This window comes from Ursus americanus, chromosome 3 (assembly GCF_024610735.1).
Source record: "Ursus americanus isolate L20-20 chromosome 3, mUrsAme1.1.p, whole genome shotgun sequence".
In the NCBI taxonomy this organism is placed as follows: domain Eukaryota; kingdom Metazoa; phylum Chordata; class Mammalia; order Carnivora; family Ursidae; genus Ursus; species Ursus americanus.
In genome coordinates this window covers 71214888-71235262 of record NC_142129.1, presented here as the reverse complement: position 1 = coordinate 71235262, position 20375 = coordinate 71214888, and the positions used below count along the sequence as shown (strand labels likewise).

Below are 20375 nucleotides of genomic sequence, written 5' to 3'. Positions count from 1 at the left end.
TTTCAAAAAAAATCTGCCATTTTGTTCTTTTCAGAGAGTAAGACGGAAACTGTGACTAACTCATAAGGAGACGTCAGTGAAAACCAAAGTTATTTCAAGTTTTCACTACATTTGCACAATATCACCAGTAGAAGAGGAATGGCTTTCCAGACAATTTTCTGGAAGGAAAATATGAGTGGGAAATACACCAAGCTTGTAGAGTTAAACAATTCCAAGATAGAAATCACTTTTCTCCTTGGCAACCAAATGCTTGATTTTCACAATTCAACGTATAATTTTAAACTAGGGCAACCAGATTTGCAACATGAAAACAGGAATTTTATTATTAAGTGACACCAGGATACTGCACCAATCATACCAAAAGAAACAGCAAAATATTTTTAAAACATTCTTTCACAATGAAAGCTCAGGAATCCTCTCCCTGAGGTAACTATAGAAAAAAAGAACATTTTGTCTGCTGAGGGCTGAGCTAAATTTGTTCCATAAAAGCTGGTGGGATCTATTTCTCACTTCTAAGGGGATAGAGAAGGAAGAATGCACATTGTCTTTAAGAATATCCAGAATGCGGCCAAAATTCTGCCTCCCACTTTGGCATTCTGCCTTTATCCTGAAAGAGAATATCTTTGTGTTATAATAGCTGATGGTAAAACAAACTGTCAACAAAACGAGGGAAGCTGGAGAGACAGAGGGAAAGGAAAATTTTGAACCCAACTGAGTCACAATACTCTCTTGATTTGCATTTATGTATACAAACAGAATTAAAAAGTCAAATAGCCCTGTTAGCCAGGTACAGTGTAGTTAGAAATGGCTGACTGGGAATTCCCCCGCTTTCATTAAACAATTGATGAGTGAATATTGCATCAGTTTGGTCTTTTTAACATTCTTAGATGGCGTAAGAAAACCTTAAAATGTTAAGTGTGTTTCCAATGATGAACGACTCTCCTGTGTGGTTTCAGAAAAATCATTAAAATTATCAATGCTTTTGCTAATCCTTCTACACTTGCCAAAACAAATATTTTTAAAGAAAGGCTCTATTTTTTGTAAAACATTCAAATGGATGCAGGGAAATTACATGATAAATCTCTAGGGCCGGCATCTACCAAATCATGCAAGCAGGAAAGATGTTTCCAGAATTGAAAGAAAAAAGCCCTGGGCCACTCCAAGGTGTGGGTGAAGGGAGACGGGAGAATGAGGCAAGGATCTGATGGACCTGCTTTCTTTGCATTGTCCCACTTCCTTGTTTTCTGTGCTGCACAAACACTATTAAATATCAAGATTTGGCTTCTCATGAATAAGACACTTAATAAAGAACTATGTTAGCCTTTTCAAGCCCATAAATGCCTTTTCAGTGCTTGCAGAATTTTACGACAATTTGATGAAAAAGCATGAAAAAAATGTAGCATGCATAAATTGTCTCACTACAAATACTTTACTATTACTAAAGGAGCTCAGCGTTCCTGCAAACAAAATACATAGGATTTGCTATTTAAATTTATGAGCTAAGAGGAATCTTAGCAATTGTCTAGTCTAACTTCCTTATTCTACCTTTCTGTTTTATTTTCCCCAAGTCATGTATTGTGTTTGTTTTAGGATTATATTAGAGGAAAGGAGAAATGCTTTTGGAAACAAGGATTAGATGATAACTCTTTTTTAGGGGAAAAGAAAATTAAGGGAGAAGGGAATTTAAGTGTATTGGACACTATAGGAAAGATATTTATGGGACATAAAATCATTTCTGATGGAAAGAACACATATGAGGTTGTCAGTTTGCTGGAGTACCTTTTGGTTTACTCTTTTTTTATTATTATTATCTTGTGAGAAGGACAGTTTTATACAGCATAGAATCAAGCAAAAGTGGAGCTAAATAAAGTATTTTGCAAAGTAAAGAGATGTGACCATGAGTCCCCTGATTCTGGTTCCAGCCTGTCTACTAAACTGGGTAGGTGCTCCAACAGAGATTATAATTCCCCTGAAGCAATGGTGAAAAACAAGGAGAAAACTGTTAAGAGCTCTATGATAGGAGCTCAGTTAAGCATCCGCTCTTGATTTCGGCTCGGGTCACAGTCTCAGGGTGGTGAGATTGAGCCCTGCGTCCAGGGAGTCTGCTTGAGATTCTCTCCCTCTCCCACTTCCTCCCCATCTGCCTCTCCCCACTAACTCGGCAGATCTCTCTCTCTCTAAAAAAAAAAAAAAAAAAAAAAAAGAAGTGATTTTTAGATCCTGTATTATTATAATAAGTCCAGTCTCCAACATCCTCAATAAGAAATCAAGCAGTGACAGAGAACTCACTATTTTGTGAGACAATCTACTTTGTTTTTCTAAATACCAGCCATTTTGCCTAAACTGCTCTTCAGAGTTTCAACCAGACATAAATTCCTTATCTCCTCCTGTTTATCTTGCACAACAATAACAAATCCTCCTTCCAGATATTTTTACATCCATTAATGATATAACCATTTTGTCAAACTTAAAAACTTTGTGTTCTCTTACAACTAAAAATCCAATCATTTACCAAGTCCTGTTGATTCCATTTTGGAATCTGTAGTTTTTCAGTTTCAGATATAAAATACTACCCGCCTGCTGTATATTCAGGTATAACAAAGAACAACCCTAATACAATATGGAAGGAGACTAAACAAGGGTATGAATATCAAGAGGGAACATTGAGGACCATCTTGGAATCTGGCTAGCACATAATATGACAGGAAAGATGACCACTGACAAAACTGGGATCCCTGGGAAGAGGATATTTTTCCTAATCAGTCTGGCAGGAAAAAATCTAGAGATAACACTAATTGGCTCAACTTAGATCATGTGCCTATCCATGAACCAATAATTATGACCTAGGAATAGACTCTCCTAGTTCAGTAGATCAGGGTCATGTGCCCACCTGTGGCTCTTGGGGGGAAATGGTACCATCAGCACCTGACCCACTGAATCAGAAAGGCAGGAATGCCAAACGGAAAAATATCATGATCTCCCCTGTTCTACCTCACACTTCAGTGTTTCACTAAGTCTTCTAAACAGCCTCACATCACCTTGTCTCTTTGCCCTCCTTTTCAAATGGCACAAGGCTGACAAAGTACTCTTTCTAAAACTCAACTTGGATCAAGCTATTTCTTTTATCAAAATCTCCCGCAAATACCTCCTCACTGCTTACAAAATCAATCCTTAGTCCTTAACCCAGCATTTACAGTGTTCCACCATCTCACCCCAAACTCCTCTTTTGGTCTAATCTACAATTTTTCACCTCTCTGAAAAATCAATTTACTCGCTCTCCTCCAAAAATGGCATTGTCTCCATGGTCTTGCTCACAATGTTCACATCCTTTATTCTCCAAGAGAGACTTTTTCTCCTTTCTTCCATTTTTCAAAGTCCACTCATTCTAAAACACAACTCAAAGTTTACTTCCATATAATTTTCCATAATCATCCTAGCACGGAGGATCTCTGCTCTCCTTTCTCATGATAATATTTTTGTTGTATTATTGTTTGACAAATATGATGTACTGCTTTATTCTATCACGAATTCATATTTCAATAAATTGCACATGCTATCTACCTATACCTACCTATCAATTGCAAACTTCTTAAGAGCAAGGATTATGTCTTGTATTTCTTTTCAGTGAATGTAAGGCTTAGCTTACAATTAATAAGCATGTGTTTATGTGCTTTTGATCATACAGCCCTGGATATTTGTAGATATGAAAGTCTTTAACCCAGTTTAGGAATTTGACTTTCTGATCAATGTACACATTAAGGAAAAAAGGCCAAGTTTCCATTGACTCTTTAGTTACCATACAGAGACACTCATATATATTATTTAATCCAGTCAACACACTAGCTTCAAAGTCCACACCCAAGGAAGAGCTGTTCAGTAATTAGGAAGGTACTGCAGCTTAAAAAGATGTGTGCTTTCTGCTACATACCTACAGAAAATGAATCCCAACAGTTAAATACTGCTACACCAATCTAGTTATCTTCAATGATCAGATTTACTACACAATGCCACATCACTTTTCAAGGAGCCTCTTTAGACCAGAGCACAGTCAATGCATATTGCTTCCAGGAAATCATTTCTGAAAGAATTTGGCTGTTTATGTCTTTGGCCAGAATGATTTGAGTTTTGGCTTGCAGTCTCTATTTTGCTTTCCTCTTAGAAACATGTACTCACAGCATCCTGGCTGCAAGGATGCCTCGCCAAAAGAAAATGGACACTCTTTCACAATGAAAGGACAAGAGCTCTCCCAGGTAGACTCTTGGCATGTACTCTAAATGCAGTGAGCCCACCCCTCATTTCATCCTTACCAAGTGTCTAATTAGACAAGACAGCTTTCTAGGTATTACGAAAAACACTGTGCTAGGTGTTGCAGACATACAAAATCATCCAAGGCTTACTCCAGAAAGAAAAGTGATACCAAATAATGAGCATGCTCCACAGCAGTAATAGGATAATAAGTGCCATACGTAATTAGAGGAGAGAGAGTTTTGTGTGGACTGGGAAAACGCAAGAGAGTTTCATTAAGGAAAGGGATCAAACCAGTGGATCATTAGTAGGGGTGGGTCATTTAGTAGAGTCTCACCAGTGGATAGAACTGCAAATGACATATTGTAGGCCAATAGGATGTAAAAAGAGAGCTTACACTAGGGCAGAGTAAGTAGAAGCTAGGGGATTTGGAAGGACACTAGAGAAGAGTTCTAATAGTCTATCCTACAGGCAATGGAGAATATTGAAAATTTTGGAGCACCTGCAAAATGGTGTTTTAATATCAAGGTGAAAAATAATGAAATCACTGAAATAATTTTCAAAGAAAAAGATATAGATGTTAAAAACAGAATTTTTCTTAATAAAAATCACAGCTTAGAAAGGAATTAATAAAAGTCAGAGTCTGCATGATGAGTAGGAAGCGTAGATTCTAACATTATAATGGTTGAACCATAAAAAGTAACAATCTTATGTAACTGAAATAATTTAGCACTTTCATTCACATTTAGTGCTTTTTCCTGATTCTAAAACAATCCATATTAATTGCCCAGAAAAGTTCCTTAGAAATTTTAACTCTGTGAAATGTAACTGGAAACTTGATAAGAAGGAAAATTTAAAGGAAAAAATTAAAAGCTCTGCGATATAAAAGGGATATATCAAAAATCTTTGCTCTTAAATGCAAATACATTGTTTTTAGGGAGAACTTCATTCAAATCCTATTTACGATACTTTCAACATGGTTATATCAAACTTTTATCTAGTTTACCTGTTTACAGCAGTTTGGATACAACAACTTAGAGAAGAAGTGCCTGGATGGCTCAGCTGGTTAAGTGTCTGCCTTTGTCTTAAGTTATGATCCCAGGGTCCTGACATAGAGCACTGCATTGGGCTCCCTGCTCAGCAGGGAGTCTGTTTCTCCCTCTCCCTCTGCCTGCCACTTCCCTGCTTGTGTGCTTGCTCTCTCACTCTCTCTCTATATATATCAAATAAGTAAATAAAATCTTTTAAACAACAACAACTACTGAGAGGAGTTTTACTGCTAGGTCCTGACATATTAATAACATCAGAAAATTAAAGCTCATGTTGAGAATAGAGATAAAAAAAAGAAAAATTTACACTCACTAGTTAGCGTAGTCCCCTTAAGTATAAAACAAACAGCTACTCACATCTAAAATTATTGTAATTATAACAAAGTAATTTACATTCCTAATGACCTTGCATCATGAAGAAAACATAAAATTACATAGCACTTAATATGTTTACTATGGTTTGAGAGATGACTATCAAGCATAATTTTTTTTTTAACTTTGGGGCTTAAAAGAAATTTTCCATTATCTAAATAATTTCATAATTATTCAAAATGATAAGCTGTGATAATAATAGCTTGGGAAAGTTGCCTATTACAACATTTTAACAATTAGAAAAATATAAAATGTTAAAGTAAATGATAACATGGAAGTTGCAATTATATTAAAAGTCAACATGATTCTAAGAATGACCTGTGGAAACATCTGGAATACAAGGACACAGGTATAGAAGTCACTATTTGAAGAAGTTTTTAACACTATTTTTCAGTCAGAATGCCACCACTTAAAAGGAGTGCTTTTTACTGAATCCTAATCTCTTTCTAACCGTAACTTAAAGCATAAGTTGGAATGTTACGAATACAAAATAATTGAGGTATTTAATAGAATCATTATGCCTCTTAATAGGTTCGTTAGAGCTAGAAATTCAGGTTAGCAAAAGTCAAACAGGAAAAACAAGGATTTTAAAAGTTGGTATAAGAAGAGAAATGCTAACTGAAATATTTATCACACCTATTTTCATGTGACAGACATCCAGCTTAAGAAATAAAATATTAGTGTCTCAGAAGCCCCCTGAGTACCCTTTCTTATTGTACCCTTTCTTATTCTTATCTAACCACTCCCACCCTGAGAAATAGACACCAACCTGAACTTTTGGTTAATCATTCCCTTGCTTTCCTTTCTCAATTTAGCTCCTTTGTATATACCCCTATACAAAACCACTTTCATAATTATACTAAGATATTGTTTGACTTTTTTACTTTCATTCTCTCACAAGTGAACGGTGGAGTTTTCCAGAGGCTATGTGACCTGTGATATTACAACAGACTGAATACAAAAACAAGTAAGACAATCCAGGTGTCTATTAAGCCAGGCATTAAAGAAATTTTCAAAAAATATAAAACGATGCCACTTTTCTCACTCTTTGTTTTGGAAAATATAGTTATTTTTTCAAAAACTTTTATGTTAACATGTCATTGGTCTAGTATTGTTATTTCGCAACAACATGGATGGGGCTAGAGGGTATTATGCTGAGCGAAATAAGTCAGTCAGAGAAAGAAAAATAACCATATGATTTCTCACATGTGGAACTTAACAAACAAAACAGATGAACATAGAAGGGGAAAAAAGAGAGGCAAACCAGAAAACAGACTCTTAACTGTATATAGAGAACAAACTGAGGGTTGACAGAGGGAGGTGGGGGGGGGGATGAGCTAAATGAGTGATGGGGATTAAGGAGGGCACTTGTGATGAGCACTGGATATTGTATGTAGGTGATGAATCACTATATTCTACTCCTGAAGCCAATATTACACTATATGTTAACTAACTAGAATTTAAATTAAAAATTGAAAAAAAGAGAAATGAAATAATATATTTTTAATTTCTCAATTTTAATTCGGTAAATATTGATAGATATAACCCACAGAAATAAAAACTCTTTGGGTTCTTCAATAATTTTTAAGAGTATAAATAGGTTCCAAGACAAAAGTATTTGAGGCAGATAACAGGAATAGTACTGCTAGGGTGAATACTATGCATATGTTTTTGAGAGTTTTTCTTTTGGATTGTTCTTGCTCTAATAAATTTGTACAGTCTTTATTTTTGGACACTAATGATTTGCTTATACGGATAGCACGTGTTTTTTTACAATGCGACTAGCAATTTTCAGTCCCTTCATGGTTTCTTTTGATCATAACGAGTTTCAATTTTTGCATCAAAAGGATAGATATTTTCCTCTTTTGCTTCACATCCTTGTATGTGCATTTTATTCAATAGATCTATCCTACTCAAAGGTCACAAAGATATTTTCCTGTGTGTTCTTCTGTAAAGATATTTTCCTACGTTTTCAAGTTTTCCTTTTGTAATAAGTCTTTTGTTTTCCTAGAACTGATTTTTGTGGGGTAAACAACTTCATTTTTTTCATAAAATGAATTTTTTATAAGTTAATATAAACAATAGCGCTTCCTTCCCACTGACATTCAAGACCTGCTCTGTCATAAGTCATGTTTCTTTTTCCTCTGTGCTTGGGCCAGTTTTAATGTTGTCTGTTCTATTCCCTTGACCTGTTTATTTAACCCTGTGTTATACAATTTTTACAGCTTTATATTAGCCCTGTATCTGGAAGGGCAAACCATCTTATATTCTTTTCTGGGAATTTCATGACTATTCTTGACCTTTTGCTCTTCCATATCAATTTTAAAATTAACGTGTCCAGTTCCATGAAAAACCATGACAGGACACCCACTGGAATCATACTGACTCTGTAGATATATTTGGGGACATTTTCATTTTCATGATACTGAATCTTTCTACCCAAGATTATGGAAGAACCTCACATTCACTTGAATATTCTTTAATTCTTTTTCAATGTGGTTTATGCTTTTCTCTATAAAGACTTTGCATATCTTTTTTTAGGTAGGTACTCGGTGGTAAGTGTTGCTATGAGGGACAGTATCTGCCCTAATCGCATTATTTACCTGCTCACTGCTGCTGTAGAGATATACGGTTAACTCTTGTATAGCAATGTTTTTATTTAACAACCTTGCCAAACTCTCTTTTTAAATCTCGTAATGTATCTGTGAACTCTTGGGCTTTCTATATGAAATCAGCTCTTCTGTGAATAATGACAATTTGTTTCCTCCTTTTTAATCATTATACCTTTTATTGCTTCTTCTTTCCTCACTACAGGATCTAGGACTGCACGTTCAACAGGGTTGAACAGTGATGGTGACAGAAGACATCTTTGTCTTGTTCCTCATTTAAGGACACGCTTTCCCATTACATTGGGAAGTGCTATAGGGTTTTTATGCAGGCTCGATAGCAGATTAAGAAAGTTCCCTTGTATTCTCATTTTACCACAAGTTTTTTCATGAATAGAGACAGAGACATGCAAAATGTTTTTTTGCATCCGTTGAGATGCAGATTGTCTCCCTTGAATTGTTACTATAGTGAATTACATTAATATATTTGCTAATATTAAATCATCTAACATTCTTGTAATGAACTTAACCATAATGTATTATATTTTTTTAATTTGTGAGGTTCAGCTTGTTAAATTTTTATTTTTACATTGATGTTAAAAAACAAAATTGTACTATTGTCTAATTTTTGTTCCAAGGTTATGCATACCTTATAAAATGAATTGAGGAACATTCTTTCTCATTCTGTTTTCAGGACGAGTTTGTGTTATACTGGTTCGGTCTGTTCTTTGAATGTTTGACTAACTGACCATTAAAGCCTCCTAGGCCTGCTTTTATTTGTTTGTTGCTTATGTTTTTACTTTATGGAAAGATTTCAATTGAAGATTCAATTTCTCAAAAAAAAAAAAAGTTAAAATCTCTTACTGTGGTGGTAGGTTTTTAAAAATATACTCATAGTTCTGTGATATTATGCTTGGAAACTCTGTTATTGGTGGCACACAAATTTAGAATTATCTTCTGGGTGAACTGAATTTTTAATCACTGTATGATAACCTTCTTTAAAGTCATTTTATCTGGTGTAATATACTTAGATCATGTCTTCCTTGTTTGATATTTGCCTGGTACCCCTTTTGGATCCTTGATTTTTAATTTTTCTATGTCCTTGTGTTTTATACCTGACGCTTACAAGTAGCATACATATTTGTTCCAATACAGTCTGAAAGTTTTGCTTTTTGACTGCAAAGCTTCTCCCATTCATAGCTGTGGTGATAACTGGTACGCCTTCTATCACGTGCTTTCTACTTGTCCATTTTTCATGCCTTTTCCTCTTCCCTCAAATTTCTCTTCTCCCTCATCCTCATTCTCAGCAGATAATCTTGCTTCCTATTTCACTGAGAAAAATGAGCCATCAGAGGAGAACCTCCACAAGCCCATCCATGGCATCTAGTCACGTCCATGCACCTGAACCCATCTATGTGCCTTTTCTTCTGCTGGGTATAAACTGTTCATTCTCCCAGCCAAGACCAGCCCGACCATTTATGCACTAAGTCCCCTCACTGCTTGCCTTCCCGGTGACTTTGCTCCAGCAAGTCTACATTCTCTGTTCTGTATCATCTGTCTTCTGGTCTTTCTGGGATCTTTCCCATAATCATAGGTATGACTTCTTTTTACATCTTAAGATATTCCTGTCTCTGGACGTTAGTTCCTCTAGACCCCACTCTGCTTCTCTTCTTTTTACAGCAAAACTCTTAAGAAGAGTTGTATACTTGCTGCCTCCGGTTTCCTGTTCTCCCATTCTCCTAACCAATGAACAGAAGCCGAGTTACCAATGTCCTTCACGTTTTAAATCTTGTTCTCATATCTCATCCTACTTGATCATACAAAAGCATTTGATACAGCAGATTATTCCCCGCTCCTTGAACTATTCTGTCCACTTGGCTTCCCAGACATTCAGCTGTCCCACTTGTTCTCTTACCTAGTCAGTGGCATCTTAATTCCTTTATCCTTCACTCCTTATCTTTCTCACCACCAAACATTGTAATGTGTCAAAGTTCAATCCTTGGAATTCTTTTCTTTTTTAACAACTCTTACTCCATTGGTGACTTCATGGTTTAAATATTTTGTCTGCCAATAACTACCAAGTTCATATCTCTAGGCCAGACCTCCCTCCTGAAGATCAGACTCACAGGCAATTCTACACTTGTTGTCTGTAATGTAACACTCCCAGACTGAACTCCTGATCTCGCTCCCTTCCTAATGTGATCTAGATACAGTCTCCTTCCTCTCATTGAATGATAGCTCTGTTGATCCAGTTGGTGAGGCCTAGATCCTTGGCATTATCCTAGATACCTTTCTTCGTTCAGACCCCACATCCAATCCACAAATTCTTTGGCTTTACTTTTAGGATATATCAAGAATCCTACAATTGTCCCAGCTCCTCTCCTACCACCCTTGTCTGTACCACCAACACCTCTTACCTGGATCATTATGATAGCCCGGATTCTAACTGGTTTCCCAACTTCCATCCTTGTCTCCCTTCAGTCAATTTTCAACATGGTAGCCACAGTTAGTATGTTAAAATCTTCCAAGGTTTCTCATCTCACTGTTCATAAAAACTAAATTTCTTACATTCACCTTTAAAGACCTACACAATCTAGGCCCACCCACATTCCCACACCCCACTCTGTGTTGGAGATCTCTGACCTCACCTCACACGGCTGATTTCATTCAATCTGCTCTAGCCAAGCAGGCCCACTCTCCGGACATGGCTCCTGTCAGTCCTCAGGGTCTTTCCACTTGATTCCCCCTTGTTGGGACACTTTTCCCTTGCTGATGGCATGGCTTTCTTTCTCATCTCTTTCACTTTTAAAACATTGCCTTGGAGGGGCGCCTGGGTGGCACAGCGGTTAAGCGCCTGCCTTCGGCTCAGGGCGTGATCCCGGCGTTCTGGGATCGAGCCCCACATCAGGCTCCTCCGCTGAGAGCCTGCTTCTTCCTTTCCCACTCCGCCTGCTTGTGTTCCCTCTCTCGCTGGCTGTCTCTATCTCTGTCAAATAAATAAATAAAATCTTTTAAAAAAAAAAAAAAAAAAAAAACAAAAAAAAAACATTGCCTTGGAGACCTTCTTGACCACAATCCATACTCCCCTTTCTTACTTTGTTTCTCCTATAGCACTTACTATCATCAGACATGACTTTATGTAGCTTATTTATTTTCCGTCTTCTCCCAGTAGAATTAGGGCCTCACTTTTAGCACGTTGGTGCAAATGAGAATTTTAATCAATCCCCTCCCCCTGCCCTTTCGCCAGTTCAACAGGGCAGCCAGGTGCTTATCATGCTTATCATGTTCCAGCCCCTTAGAGTGGCACACACAGAACACTCAACAGATATCTGTAGAATAAATTAATAGTTTAAAAAAAACGCACAAAGTTATTGGTTACTGTTTTAAAATAAAGCATGGACCCTCTTAAGTGACATACTCCTAAAAAATATAGGATTAATTTATATAACTTACGTCTTAACTAAATGACATAATCCTGGAAAATATAGCCTCAAAACAATAATGACACCCAAAAATGGGTGTATTTCCTACAGTGAATTTACTACAGTATATTCACTGCAGTAAAATAACCTAGGAAGATAAAAAGACCCAATATATACATAGAAGATTGGAAAGTCTGGGACTTCCTTTATCATATAATTGTATAATAAAGATAAGAACAAAAGAAACGTTGTCCCTGGCATTTTTTTTTAAGATTTTTTAAATTTATTTATGAGATAGAGACAGCCAGCGAGAGAGGGAACACAAGCAGGGGGAGTGGGAGAGGAAGAAGCAGGCTCACATGGGAGAGGAAGAAGCAGGCTCACATCAGAGGAGCCTGATGTGGGGCTCGATCCCACAATGCCAGGATCATGCCCTGAGCCGAAGGCAGATGCTTAACCGCTGTGCCACCCAGGCACCCTGTCCCTGGCATTTTTAAGCCAATGGCCTACTTCTTACTTTTTGCCTTCACAAAGATTCCCTGCAAATTTTAAACAGCTCTTTTAAGTGGTAAAACCTTTGGTGATTTGCTTAAATACTTAAATACTGCTCAAAATTAACCCACAGGAAAAGAATAAAGAGATTATAGAAAGCTTGTAGATGGTATCTTTCCCAGTGTCTCTGTTTATTAAACAATTTTATATATTCTTTATTAAATGTTCTTTTAATTCTTTTGCACATTTATTGGAGCCTAAAGTTTTGCTTCTCTTCTGAATTTGTGTGAGCTATTTAAATATTTGACATTAATCTTTTGTTAAGTTTACAGAAAACATTTCCCCTCAGTTTATGTTTTTAAAAAACATAGAGCTTTAACTTTTATTTACTTAAAACTATAATTCTTTATCTTTGGGATTGCTTCCATTTATTCAAACTTAAAAAGTCCTTTCTGCACTAGAAATATGACTAATATTCACTTTCGTTTTACCTGATTTTCTTTACCTTAGTCTTTATCATCTGACTTAAATTTTAACCCTTTGACCTAAATAGAATTTATTTTGGAGTATTGCAGGAAATTAAGTGTAAAACAATTGTTATTTATAAATGCTGTGATCAGTTTTTATAATATTTGTATAAAATTCAGTGGTAATATCTTTTTTAGAGATAGTTGGATTTAGAGTCATAACATTCCAACATTTTGAAGAACATTTCAATTTTACTTAAATGTGTTCTAAAATAAATCAAGGTTAAATATAACTTTAGAAAAAATAAAACTGATTAAAACAGACTCCTGTTTAATATCTCTTCCTTTCCTAATCTTCTCTGATCCCTTTACAGTCACAGTGTCAAACATTTATGTTTATAGAACTAGCACTTGGGTTTTGTTTCCTTCTTTTTTCTTTTTATCTTATTTATTTGAGAGAGAGAGCACGAGCGAACAGAGGGGAGAGGCAGAGGGAGAGGAAGAAGCAGACTCCCCGCTGAGCTGGGAGTTCTATCTCAGGACCCTGAGATCAAGACCTGAGCCAAAGGCAGAAGCTTAACCGCTTAACCGCTTAACGGACTGAGCCACCCAGGCGCCCCTTGAGTTTTGTTTCTTAAAGCTGATTTCTTTCATGGGTATTAACAACAGGATTTGTATGTTGGAGATGACTCAATTATTCCTGGAACCTACATCTTAAGCCAGGCATTTAAAAAAATGATGAAATGACATGAAACCATGAAATAATGTCTTTGTGATTTTTTTTAAAATAATGAAACAAAGAAGGAAATAATCTCCTAAAAAAATGTTCATAGCTGTATTTTAAAGTTCTTATGAGAGATTATGGGAAATAAGTATTACTGATAGAAAAAGAGAGTGAACATTTTTTGGCCCATAAACAAGTTTATCCACCACTGCATAACACATTGCCCCAATACTGACAGCTTAAAACAACTATTGACAGTTCTGTAAGTTGACTGACCTCATCTTGGTGATTCTCATTTGGAGTCTTTCATGCTTTTGCCATCACATGGTAGCTGGGGCTGACATCATCCGAAGGTTTATGTTGGATATCCAAGATAGTTTCTTCACTCGTGATTTACACCTCAACTGGGTGGCCTGGGCAGGCATCTTTCTCTGCATGCAGGCTCTCTTTGAGTCTTGGATGGGTTTCCTCACAGCATGGTGGTCTCAAGGTAAATTTCAAATGGCTACTTCCTTCCCCCAGGACAAGAGTTCTAAGAGACCAAGGCAGAAGCTACAAGGCCTCTTGTGTTCTATCCTTAGAAGTCACAAAGCATTGCCACTACTGCAGTCTATTTGTTGTATGGAGCCAGTCCAGATTCAGTGTGGGGAAAGACTACACAAAGGCATGAATACTGGCAGGGGTAAATCACTGGGAGGCCATCTTTGGAGACTGGCTCCCACAAGGGCTTTCTATAACATTTTACATGGTGGCTGGTAAAGATGGTGCCCAAAATGACATCAAAAGAATATGATGGGTTAAAAAAGATGGAAAAAAATCAGGAATAATTCTTTACTTACTATGTAGCCAAGAGTGAATTTTCCAGTTAATTTTTCAATCTTTAGCTAATCCGTATAATCCCTACTTGTGACCATTTTCCCTTCTGCCACTTTGGAGAATTTACCTGTGTATTCAAACTGATACTAAAGAATGAGAAAAGGGCCAACCACCCATCAATTCCCAACTGGGTGATACCACAAGAAAGTCAGGCACCTTGAAAGGGACATGTCTCCGGGCGCCTGGGTGGCTCAGCCATTAAGCGTCTGTCTTCGGCTCAGGTCATGATCCCAGGGTCCTGGGATCGAGCCCTGCATTGGGCTCCCTGCTCTGCGGGAAGCCTGCTTCTTCCTCTCACACTCCCCTTGCTTGTGTTCCCTCTCTCGCTGTCTCTCTCTGTCAAATAAATAAATAAAATCTTTTTTAAAAAAAGAAAAGAAAGGCACATCTCTGCATTAAGTACTAGGTGTGCATGAGAACTTATCACAGAACAACAGTTGGTATACAGAAAATGTCATAGAATTTTAGATCTTGAAGGGATTTAAAGATCAGTCTTCATTTTCAAGACACTCTACCTAAGACCCAGAGTGGTTAAGTAGCTTTACTAAAGGTTCACATAAATCATTGAAGACATTTTAACTCCTGGTCCATAAATTTGCACTGCAACATGTTGCCTTTTTCATTTACCTGGTAATATTTCAACCAAAATGCTAAGTTATGAATAAGGCAATGGGACTTGGGTATGGTTGATCCTTTTTAAATTTTAAGACTTAAAAAGTGAAAGCTGTGGGGCACCTGGGTTGTTCAGTCGGTTAAGCGACAACTCTTGATTTTGGCTCAGGTCAAGATCTCAGGGTCATGAGATTAAGCCCCATGTTGGGCTCTGTGCTCAATACAGAATCTCTGCTTGAGATTCTCTCTCTCCCTCTGTCCCTTCCCCTGCTTGTGTGCTCTCTCTAAATAAACAAATAGAATCTTTTTAAAAAATAAAAATAAATAAAAAGTGATAACTGTGAGATAGTGAAGGGTATAGAGTGAAGTATGGAGAGAAAAAAAGCCCAAGTTTGTTCTAGATCAGTGTTCTCCAAATTTGAAGTATGAAATATTTTTAAAGAAAAAAGAAGGGGGGGAAAGCCCTCAATAGCCACATTGTTGACTTAAACTTTTTATTAAAAATTACAAGAATATATTCAAATGTAAAACTTGGTATAAATTTCTTATGCTTAGAGCATGTACACAGCTATAAAACCAAAACAAATTTGCAAGTTGTTTAATAATATCCAGCACTTATACTAGTTAATAAGTACTAGGCTCTTTACATATACTGACTCAATTAATATCCACCACAACCAATATAAGGTGCACACTATTATTATACCCATTTACTAGATGAGCAAACTGAGACTGAGATAACAGTCAGCAGCAGACTGAGCAACTTGTCCAGTGTTCCACAGCTGATAAGTGGGAGAACTGAATTTCACAAAAATTTTAAGATAATTAAGTGAATGTGAAGAACGATATTGTTTGATGGGAATTAAATTATTGCTTGTATGTGGGCATGGTACTGACTGTATCTGTGTAGGATCCCAGGGTTTTAACACATCTGCCTGAAAATAAGCTGGAGAGTGACGGATTTCTCCCATCACGTTTTCCTCTTCTGTCAACTGCGAAATATACCATGGTAGAGCACAGATTAATGCTATTTCGTCTTCACTTGAAGGGAATGCTTGTTAGAAATTGTCTACATCTGCTCACTCGTTAAGATTTGGGTTTTTTCTTTTTTTGAGACAATACCTGATTATTCTTTTTTCTTTATTATTGAGATTTAATTCACATACCATAAAGTCCACTCTTTTAAAGTGTATAATGCAGTGGTTTTAGTATATTCACAAAGTTGTACAACCATCACTACTATCCAATTCCAGAATATTTTCATCATATCAAAAAGAAACCCCCACTCATTAAGCAGTAATTCCCCATCCCCCTCCCCATCAGGCAGTAGTTTAGCAACTCCTAATTTATTTTCTATCTCTGTGGATTTGCCTATTCTGGACATCTTATATAATAGAATCATAAAATACATGGGCTTTTGTGTCTGGCAGCTTTCATTTAGCATACTCTCTCAAGATTCATCCATGTCATCTGTATCAGTACTTCATTCCTTTTTATAATAACATGTGAATCAAATCCCTTATATGGATATACTACCTTTCATTTATGCATTCCTTAATTTACAGAACTGATAGACACCGGCTTGTTTCTACTTTTGAGCTATTATAAATAATGCTGCAATAAATATTTGCATGCACATGTTCCTTTTTTTTTTAAAAGGTTTTATTCACTTATTTGACAGAGAGAGAGAGAGTACAAGCAGGTGGAACAGGCCGCAGAGGGAGAAGCAAGCTCCCTGCTGAATGGGGAGCCCCATGCAGGACTGGATCCTAGGACCCTGCGATCATGACTTGAGCCAAAGGCAGACACTTAACTGACTGAGCCACCCAGGTACTTCTCATGCAAGTGTTTCTATAGACATCTTTTCAAGACCAAGAAGTGAAGAAGTAACTGCATCATTTTACATTTCCACCAGCAATGTAAGAGGGTTCTAAATTCTCCACTTCCTCACCAATGTTTGTGATACTGACTTTCTGATTAAACCCACCTAGTGGATGTGAAATGATATCTCATATGGTTTTGATTTGCATTTCTCTAAGAACTAATGATGTGGAGTAACTTCAATGATCTTATTGGCCATTTGATATCTTCTTTGGAGAAATATGTATTGCAATCCTTCATCCAATTTATAAGTGGGTTTTGTGCCCTTGTTTTTTCCAGCTGTAAGAGTTCTCTCAGTGAGGTCTGACAGGGTGATACTGCTAGACACCAATGCGATAATAAATACAGAAAACATGGGCTCTGAAATTGCACGGTTACACTCAGTCAGAAGGTGGTGATCCATGAGATCCAGAATCAAATCTGCTTACACTGAAGTTTTTATCATTTTTTTAAAAGTACGCATTTTTAGGGGTGCCTGGCTGGCTCAGTCAGTAGAGCATGTGACCCTTGATCTCAGGGTTGTAAGTTCAAGCCCCACGTTGGGTATAGAAATTACTTAAAAATAAAATCTTCTAAAAAAACCACACATTTTAAATGTTTAATAAAGAAATATTCCCTCCACTTATTACCCCCAAAAGTAAATTGCTCAAAGAAACGAAAGCGGTGTTAGTTATACTAGTAAAAGCATCAGAAAATGTATTTTCCTAAAGCTTAGGATAGAAAATGTTTATATATCAGTATTATGGACCGTGTAGTGATTAAGAATTATAAGTATCTAGACCATGTTGATATATGGAAATATGTTCATGAAACAATGTTAACTACTAAATGCCTGTTTTCTACAGATGCACATTCATATACTTTAATGGATTTATAAGTATTTCCGTCATTTTTTTCTTCAGGCGATATCCATAAAAATATATTTAGTCTTATAAATCTATTAAAATATATGAATGTACTTATAAATGTTTCTCTATCATCTGCCTTCAAACAAAACCTATTTCGAGCAGATTGTATGTATATTTATCAATCTATTAAAATATATGAATCTGTATTGACAAATATATGTTCATTGGATCCCTTGGTTTCAAAAAAGCAGTTTCACAAAATATGGTTCTGTTTTATGAATAAGCATTCCTCACAAAATTTCAGTGCTCAAAACAAATTTCAAAATTTTGAGGAATAGTTTAGGTAAATGTCTTTATGGCAGAAGTTCTGAAGCTCTAATCCATTAATATTCATCATGCATCTCTAAAAATGAGAAAGTTCCTATTTATCTCAAAGTCTGTTGTTTTCATCATGATTTATACTTATTTTACTTGCATAAACAAATTTGCATAAATCTTATTTGCACTTGTTTAGTAATGATCTTCCCCACCAAACTATAAATTCTAACAGGATGGATATATATTTGTGTTCTTCACCATTGTTTCTAATGCCTCATCCAGGGGATATAGTAGGAGCTCAATAAATATATTTGTAGTGAGTGAATTACTGGAGGAGCATCTTGAGAGACTAGTGTTTGAAGCTACACATTCTGGGAACTACCATTCTAGTTACTCAATTGTATAATAACTTCAAAGAAAAAATTGTGTTAACACCTCTAAGCCACTAGAGATCCATTTAATGAAATTACTGCTGGAATCAATTACTACTTAAGGGAACTGTAGAGATTTCTCAGAGAGCACATCATGACCTGGAAAAATCTTGCAAAAATCATTTTTATGCTCTAAAACTCCAACTCAAAAACAGTAGTAAAAATTTCAGTTACCATGGAATAAGCTGAAAGGAATCATGTTTGCATCAATGCCAGCAATTCTGGGGGACGCGTTTGGCAACATGAGATTTTCCATCAAGCTTATGTGTTTAATAGTTCAAATATGAAAAGCAGATATCCCTTCAGGAAATTGCAAATTATTGACTGATTCTCTTTTAAGTGCTTTTGCATAGAACTTGGTTTTTTGTTTTTTGGGTTTTTTTGTTTTGTTTTGTTTTTTTTGGTGGAAGGGGATAGTCCACTGTTAAGATAGCTTTTAAAAATATTTAAAATATACAGTTTAGGGGCGCCTGGGTGGCACAGCGGTTGAGCGTCTGCCTTTGGCTCAGGGCGTGATCCCGGCGTTATGGGATCGAGCCCCACATCGGGCTCCTCTGCTATGAGCCTGCTTCTTCCTCTCCCACTCCCCCTGCTTGTGTTCCCTCTCTCGCTGGCTGTCTCTATCTCTGTCGAATAAATAAATAAAATCTTAAAAAAAAAATAAAAATAAAAAATAAAATAAAATATACAGTTTAGGGACACCTGCCTGGCTTACTCAGTAAAGCATGCAACTCTTTATTTCTGGGTTGTGAGTTGAAGGCTCAAGTTGTGGGTAGAGATTACTTAAAACAAAATCTTTAAAAATAAATAATAAAATGATAATAATTATTTAAAATAAAATATATGGTTTACCTACATTTTTAAGTTTTAGGATAGTTAGAAAATGCTATATTTTTTTTAAATAACCCTTTGTGAAAGTTATATAATGGTATTGTTTTTTTAAAAATATGAGAAAGCTACGTACTTTTCCTTAACTACTAAGAGTCATGAATTTCCTCTACTGGTCCTCCAGAAGTGCTAAAAAATGCTAATTTCATTATTTGAGAGTAGTATTGAAGTAAAAAAATAAAAATTGTTATAAAATTTATCTATTTTTTCCAGTTACCGAAATGGAAAGAATTTCACCAGCTGTCAATACCTCAACATCACTAAAAACTTAGCTTATGCCTAAACTTTAAACCTTAATAATATTTGGCGGTGGGGGAGGGGGCAAATGTCAAGTCAAACAAGGAATGTATTTCCAAAGCAGCATTTGCAAAGGTTAATCTGAATGGACTACAGAGGGGAAAGTGCAGTTGTCCAATGATTGATTCAAGACCCCCTTCTCGGCTTTTTTTCCTGGTTAATAAACCACCCGGGAGAGATAATTTTTAAACTTAATTTGCTGAAATGAGAATTTACTAACATATAAAAAATTTTACCCAAATTTGAGAATTTTCCTGAATTGATTTTCATTGTGAGATTGAAGATCTGTTGCAAAAGAGAAAGGAGTCATGACTGCTTGGTAATCTGCAGGGAGAAAATTTACAGAATCCCAAAGCCAGAGCCCTTACAGCTCAGAGATCCCCTGGGCATTCAAGGCCATTGCGGCCCTGAGAGTTAAGTGGCTTTCCCAGGAACACAGTTCTCCTGACTCCTGGTCTAACCCTCTGTTCCCCAACTCCAGAGCTAGCTTGGCACCGGCTACAGTGAAGGTCAAAGTCAACAGACTAATCTGCAGTCCGCAGGCTGTGAGGATCCTTCTGTCTGAGGGAGTTTTAAAATATGGCTCATAAAAGGGCATTTCTGAACATTTTATTACAAGGACACAATCCAGACAAAAGATGGTTTGGGTGGGTAGAGGTGAGGGAAAGAACACATAGAGGAAAAAAAGCGCAGTTTCTTGGAGACTTGTCAGGAACTGAGAGTATGGAAGAGGGAACGGGAAGGGGGTGGTGCACGGCGTAATGAAAAGCAAAGTGTAGAGCGAAAAGGCGACCACGCAGCACAAAAGCAGTGGAGTAGAGAAGTGGGCTTCATTTTTCTAGATCTG

General features: G+C 36.5%; 1 long non-coding RNA gene across 3 annotated transcripts in view; it reads right to left on the bottom strand.

Annotated features, from left to right (window-relative positions):
* LOC123789316 (uncharacterized) overlaps positions 1 to 20375 on the bottom strand; it is a 345463-nt gene that overhangs the window by 312658 nt on the left and 12430 nt on the right. The gene's annotated exons all lie outside the window — the stretch shown is intronic.